Source organism: Chelonoidis abingdonii, chromosome 1 (genome assembly GCF_003597395.2).
Source record: "Chelonoidis abingdonii isolate Lonesome George chromosome 1, CheloAbing_2.0, whole genome shotgun sequence".
NCBI lineage: Eukaryota > Metazoa > Chordata > Testudines > Testudinidae > Chelonoidis > Chelonoidis abingdonii.
Genome location: NC_133769.1, coordinates 60698676 through 60705229, shown reverse-complemented (window position 1 = coordinate 60705229; position 6554 = coordinate 60698676). Strand labels below are relative to the sequence as shown.

Genomic DNA, 6554 nt, shown 5'->3' with positions numbered 1-6554 from the left:
TCACAACCCCATTTTAATTGGATTGCCACAGTTGGTGTTAGACTTGCTGGGGCATGGAGCCAGGGCAAAAGCCTGCTCCACACTATCCTCGATCATGGGGTTCAAGTTACAAGCCCCCCGCCTGGGGCTGAAACCCTTGGGCTTAGGTCCACCCCCCTCCCCCGCATATGGGGCAGTGAGGCTCAGGTTGGCTCATATTTCTGTCCCCGTTCCTGGGGTCACACAGTAATTTTCGTTGTCAGAAGGCAGTTGCAGCACGATGAAGCCCGAGAACCCCTGGAGTAGATCATCACAAGGCTCCCCTCTTACCTTGGAAACTAGGAACGTGGGTAAACCCGTGCCCTGTCCAACCTGCTTTGTCAAATCTCTTCTCACAAGCCCTGCTGCTCACACAGGGGGAACCAGCCGAACACCACAACTACTCACTGGCACGAACATCACTGTTTGGGCTCCTGCACGCCCTAGGCGAGGCCGCCCGCCCTGCCCATGCCGCTCAGCCGCTTTGTGCGCCCCTATGGAACCAGCTGCGGGGGTCCCGTCAGCAGCGCCCACGACAAAAGGGGAAACGCCCCGCTCCTATGGGGGCACCTGTTGCCATCAACCCCGCAGCGCTGGGTGCAGCAGGGAGCATCCCCCGTTCTGCACGAGGCGAGCACGCGCCTCCCACCACTGCTGCTAGCCGAGTCACTGCAGCCCCTACATACCCCTGCAGCTCGGCACCGCAGCCGCCCACCTCACCGGAGGTTTCATCCCAGCCCATTGGCCTCGCTCCTCTGCCAACACCTTCCTATCACGGCAGTGCCTGATCCCCCCGCCCTCCGGAGCTCGGAGCTGGAGGACCTTTCCCAGAATGCCCTTGTAGGCGGCGCGCGCGGGCAGGCTTGGAGGCGTCTCGTTGTCAAGTTGCGCCGCCCGCCGCCACGCTGTTCCTCTGTCGCAAAAGGCGGTTGGGCAGCGCCGCCGCGCGGCTTCCGTGGGTGCTGCGCAGTCGCTGCCGCGCATTGACATGTGGCCGGGAAGCCGCTGAGGAGCGAGCGGAGCAGGCGGCGGTGGCGCAGCGCGCTTGGAGCTCGCCCCTCCCCCCGCGGAGCCTTTAGGCCGGGGACGCGTTTCGGGCTTCAGCCGCGGAGAAGCAACCGCGGCGGCTCCCGGAAGCCCCGAGGCGGAGCTTCCATGTTGGGGAAGCTGGCAGCGCGGCAGTGACCGAGCCCTGTGGGGACGCGGGGCCTCTACGGCCGAAGTCTCCGATCCTTGGCGCCAGGTACGCCCAGGGGGCGGCAGCCCGAGGAGGCGCTGGGGGCCTCTTGGGGTCCCTGTGGGGCGCGCTTGGGCGGTGTCGCGTTTCCTGGGGAGCAGGCGGGGGGACTCTCGGCAGCTCCCATATTACAAGTGAAAGTAGTTTGAGCCAGGCCTCCCGGTGGGGCTGCGGGGCGACTCCCCAGTCCCGTGTCGGAGCCGGCAGCCCGGCTCCGCGGGGCCTTCATCTCAACTTCGAGCCCACCGGAGAGTTACGGTCTCTACTTCCCCCTCGCCGGGCCCGCAGGCGGGATTTGGTGCCCAGCCCCGTGCGAGGAGGCTGACGCGAGCCGATCGGATCAAGAGTTTAAACCCAAACGTGACAGGCCGTTGCCCCGCAGGCGCTGGGCTCGGGCGCGCTGCGCTGCTTGGGCCCTTACCGGCTGCCTGCGCATCTCCCCGGGGTAAGAGGGAAAACAAAGGGGACCAGCGGCTGGAATAAGTGAGCTCCCAAGTCCCCGGGCCAGCGCCTGCCCCTGAGCACTACTTCTCGTCGTCGTCGTCCCCACTTCTCGCTCGGCCAGCTTCCGGGGAAAGCTTTTGTTACACAAAACCAAACCACCAAAACAAATCCCGACTATACGTAATAGAGATAGACACGGACCAAAGTTTGTTAAAATGCTTGTGTACAGCAGTCCCGTGCCCTGAGCTAAACGTTGCTCCCGTTCGGGTCGGTCAAAATCTTACTTAGACCACTTTTGTAATAAACTGTGTGGCTACAAGCTTTCTGTATTGGCATCACCATGTCAGCACATTGCATTCAGGCACCAAGAATTAGATTAAAACCTGAAATTGTAGTAAAGTTAAAGGGAGGGATTTGGGATTTAGCCTAGGTCTGATTGCCTTTATGCTGGAGTAAATCAGAAGTAATTTTGTTATTGGAATTACACAGGGGGAAAAATGGTAGTGAGAGGAAAATTTGACCCTTAAATCAGTGAGACTACTTGAATTTTGGAGGGAATGTAGTGGTGGTCAGCCAGTGTCCTATATTTTATTTTTTTTGCTTGATATCCATTAAAAGAATGTTGTTGGACAGAAAAGGCCCCAGGTTTAAATGTACATATGTATCTATTTCACATTCCCGCATATTAATAAAAGTAACAGCACTACTTATTTAAAATTGAGAGTAATTTTCAGAGACTTTAAAATCTGCAGTGTTTGTACTACAAGTGCTATGAAACTAAATATCCAAGAAAAGCGAAATACAGAAAGTAAATATTGAAAAGCAAGGTAACTCTTTTGTGTTTAGTAATGTTATGTGGTATTAGTGTAATTGGTAAGGAAGCTTCTTTTAAAATATAAATAGACATAGTTCGTTTGTGAATTTATTTTGTGTACTGCTTCACTACTTATTGGAATACAGGTTTTTGTGCTTTATATAGATTATTGTAATATAAATATTAATGACAGTGCCCAAAGGCTGGGTGCCGTTGTACAGATATAATATGACAGCACCTACCCCCAAAGTGTTTACTTTCTAAGAATTATCTGGGATGGAGGGTCCAGTGCAACTTGACTTTTTTTTTTTTTTTTAAAGCTTTATGCTAAATATAAGATTCTTAATTGCAGCAATAAAACTTTATATTTAAGTTAAAATTTAAAGATTCAGTTGAAATTTTAAGTGGAATGTAGCACAGTGCAAACTTTGATATCAGGTATAGCAGTCCAGTAGTTGCATTACAGTTGAAGTTGAAAAATACTTATATTATGCTATTTTCTAGGTTCTTGGGACTTTCTGAAAAGATTAGCCTTTGAGCTTTTATCATTTTGGGATTTTACCATTTAAAAAGAACAAATTTCAGAAACTTTTTTCTTTGAACTTTTTCATTTTAGAAGTTCAGTCTTGTATGTGTAGTACTCAGTGAGGAGTGAATTCTCGAGAGAAGAGAGATTTCAGAAGGGCAGCTGTGTTAGTCTGAATCAGCAAAAACAACAAGGGATGCTACAAGGACTCCTTGGTGTTTTTGCCAGAGAAGAGAATTAGTGTAACTCTCATACATGGTATGGCCTTTTTCTTACTAGTAATGAGAGCCCTTATCCTGTATATACATCCTCACAGATTCAGCTGCAGCGCTTGGGAGTATTGTTTTGCTAGCTTATACATATACTTGGTTATCTGCACACTGAAATAACCAATTACATAATTGCATATGTAAATAAATCTATAATCCGTTATTGTTGGTGTAATGCATATGCAACATGAAATAAAACTGTATCATGTGTATAAGTGGCTTAAATGTGGTTCCTGTAAGGAACTAGAACTTACATATTTCCTAACTTTTTTGTGTAAACGCCTAAATATAAGATAGCATTATTGTATTTTTTATCTTTTAATTATCTGATTTGACTGCAGAATTGTGTCCGTGATATTCTACACAGTTTCACTTTAAAGGTAGATAAAAATTATATAAAGTCAACAGAACTTTATTTAAAGGTTGTCTCATCAGTTTTATAACTTTTTAGGACTTTTATACCAGTGAGTTGATATTCAGTAAGTCTAAAAAGAGCCCAGGGGACTAACTCCTTTATTTTTTGCACAACCACAGCATCATTCATGGAATCATTAACCCATTTGGCTTTTAACACAACTTTTTCTTAAGGAGATTTAGCTTTTAAGGGAAAGACACCTAACTTAGGGCAAACATATACTACCGGGCTACATCAGTGCAGCTGCACTGCTCTAGCGTATCTCTTGAAGACTTGCTACGCTGACGGGAGAGGGAAGCTATGTAGGCGGGAGAGCATTTCCCACCAACATAGCATGATGTAGGTACTGCTTTAAGTGGATGAATCTTACGTCACTTGGGAAGTGGCTTTTTCACACTCTGAGCAATGTAACTTGCATTGACTTAAGCAGTAGTGTAGACAGACCTTTATCACAGTGGTACTGTTCGATGCCTACACCTAAAACTTAGGTCATCTTAACTGCATAGCTCACAGTTGAGAGAAATTTCACACCCTGTCAGACCTAGTTAGACTGCCATACTTTTCCCCCCTCACTGCCAGTGCCTTTGTAGATGCAACTAGGTCAACTGAAGAAGTGGATTACCTGTGTCAACAGAAAAATCCCTCCCATCGATGTACAAAATGTCTATGCTATTGCTGCAGTGCTGTGGCTATGCTGCTATATTACAGACACACTAAAAGAGTTCAAGCTTACTGTCAGGACGAAGAGTGGAGTAAATTCTTACCTTCCCAGCCCTTCATATCTAAGTAATAACCTTGGCAACATTAATTAAAATATTAGGATCTTGAGATGAAGTGACATATTAATATCACTAACTAAAATATACTTGAATTTTATTTTGTAGGGATATGAAGTTTTCTAACTCATCTTGTACTGATTCTTGTGAAGTTATATTTGGAAGCCTAAAAATGCAAAAGTTAGTTTGTGCCCTCTTTGGTTGCTTTATGAAGTATAAAGAAGCCTTGAAAAATATTTTTCAAATTCTTTTTCCACTTGTCTTTTACCTTGGAAATACCATGAAACAAGTTTTGTCTTTCCTTTTTTTTGACTCATCGTCTCCTTGGAGGAGACCCTGGAAGTGGATTGGGAGCTTCCACAGTCTTTTACTTAAGGAGGTCATAATGTTAAATCTTTAACAAAGATATCTTTCTTCTCAGTTGTTTGTTTTTGTTCATACACATCACAATTTTTTTTAAAGAGCCTGAATAAAAGTTCTTCCCTTTTCAGTGGCTCAGGTTTCACTCATTTGGTACTTGTAATGTTATCTTAAAAGTTATCCAGATATACATAGTCTTCCAGGAAAAAAATGGGATGACAGGATCTGAATTTCCTGTGTATGTATGTGTTAAAACAGAAAATTCCCCCAAATCCCTACTCCCAAGTGGTCTTAAAAGTAAGAAACAAAACCCTTTAGACATTATAAAGAAGTAAACATAGTCATCCATTTTTCTTCTTGTGTGAGGTATCTTTAAGGCTGAGAGCCAGTTCCTTCGAAACTTCTTCGGAAACTTTTCAAATGTTCTCAGAACTGTCATTTTATTTACTACTGGAACGTTTTCAGGCACAATGTATTAGGGGTATATCCCATTAGTCTAAAACTAAACATTGAAACTTGTTAGATGAATGTTAATCTAATATTTATAGGGTGTCCTCACAATCTGCATTTATAGGGCAGTGGTTATCATGGTACCTGTGTGCATCAGAAATGTGACTTCATATTCATTGTGATTTTAGACTGATACATTTTGAGCATAGACTTCTATTCATTTGTTTTAGAAAGGCAGTAAGTAATTTCTGCTCAGGATATGTCTGGTTACAGACCACCATATTTAGTTGTTACAAGGATGTCTGGAGGTACATGGAAAATTATACATTATGAAGAATTCACCTTCAGTATTCTTTGGGAAATTTTGAGAAGACTGGAATTTTTAAAGAAATCATTCCAAGTGTATGAAAATATTTAAAGATAATTTATCCAACAGTTAATTTGATGTGTAATTTTAAATAAAATAAGCTCTATTTCACTCAATCTTGTGTTGTTTTTTTTAATCCTCCCTCGAGAGATTTCATTTTCTCTGAGGGCGGGAGGGAGTGCAATAGCTTTGCAGAAAGTGTGGTAGATGCACTTGGGCCATGTCCACTGGGTTTCTTATTAGTGTAGTTCAGCAGTTCTCAACCTATTTACCATTGTGGTCGCATATGGAGCTCTCTGTGTTGTGTGTAGGGCTCTGTGCCTGTCACGGATTCTGGGCAGCCCTGGTCAGTGGTTGGCGAGTGGCCAGAGCAGCCACTGCTTGGGCAGCCCCCAGGGTGTAGGAATACCATGTACCCAAGCAATGGTAGCTAGATCAGTGGGTGCATTCTTCCATCAACATAGTTGCATTCACACTTGGTATTAGTTCAGCATAGCTAGAGGGCTATGCGGTGTGGGTTTTTTTCACATCCCTGGTCCATGTTGACATAATATTTAAGTGTACATGAGAGCTTTCTTGCAGATTTGGGAAGACAGCACTGAATTGATTCACGTTTGGAAACTTATTTCACAACCATAAAGACAAAACCAAAAGAAGTTTGTAATTAACAATGCATATATTTTTTTTACAGAACACAGCAGACACCATTAAGCATAGAAGAAATCATGGGAGAAACTTTAAAAGAATTTTCACTATCTGTATTTTCAGTGGCCTATAGTAAATTCAGTGATCAATTACTTTTCATTACCAGCAAGTGGAGCCATGGAAACTGTTGTGCTGTTTATCAAGGGTTATTGATGTTTCTTCTGATTATTTTT

General features: G+C 44.3%; 1 protein-coding gene across 6 annotated transcripts in view; it reads left to right on the top strand.

The window, feature by feature from the left end:
• Nucleotides 1-914: 914 nt before the first annotated feature.
• SCAF11 (SR-related CTD associated factor 11) overlaps nt 915-6554 on the top strand; it is a 69955-nt gene continuing 64315 nt past the window's right edge. For 5 of the 6 annotated variants that reach the window (XM_075065983.1, XM_075065979.1, XM_075065987.1 and 2 more), the window contains exon 1: nt 1004-1261. The gene's annotated coding sequence lies outside the window, so the exon portion shown is untranslated. Of the gene's footprint in view, nt 1262-6554 lie in introns of all 6 variants that reach the window. The other variant, XM_075065985.1, reaches the window with a different exon arrangement.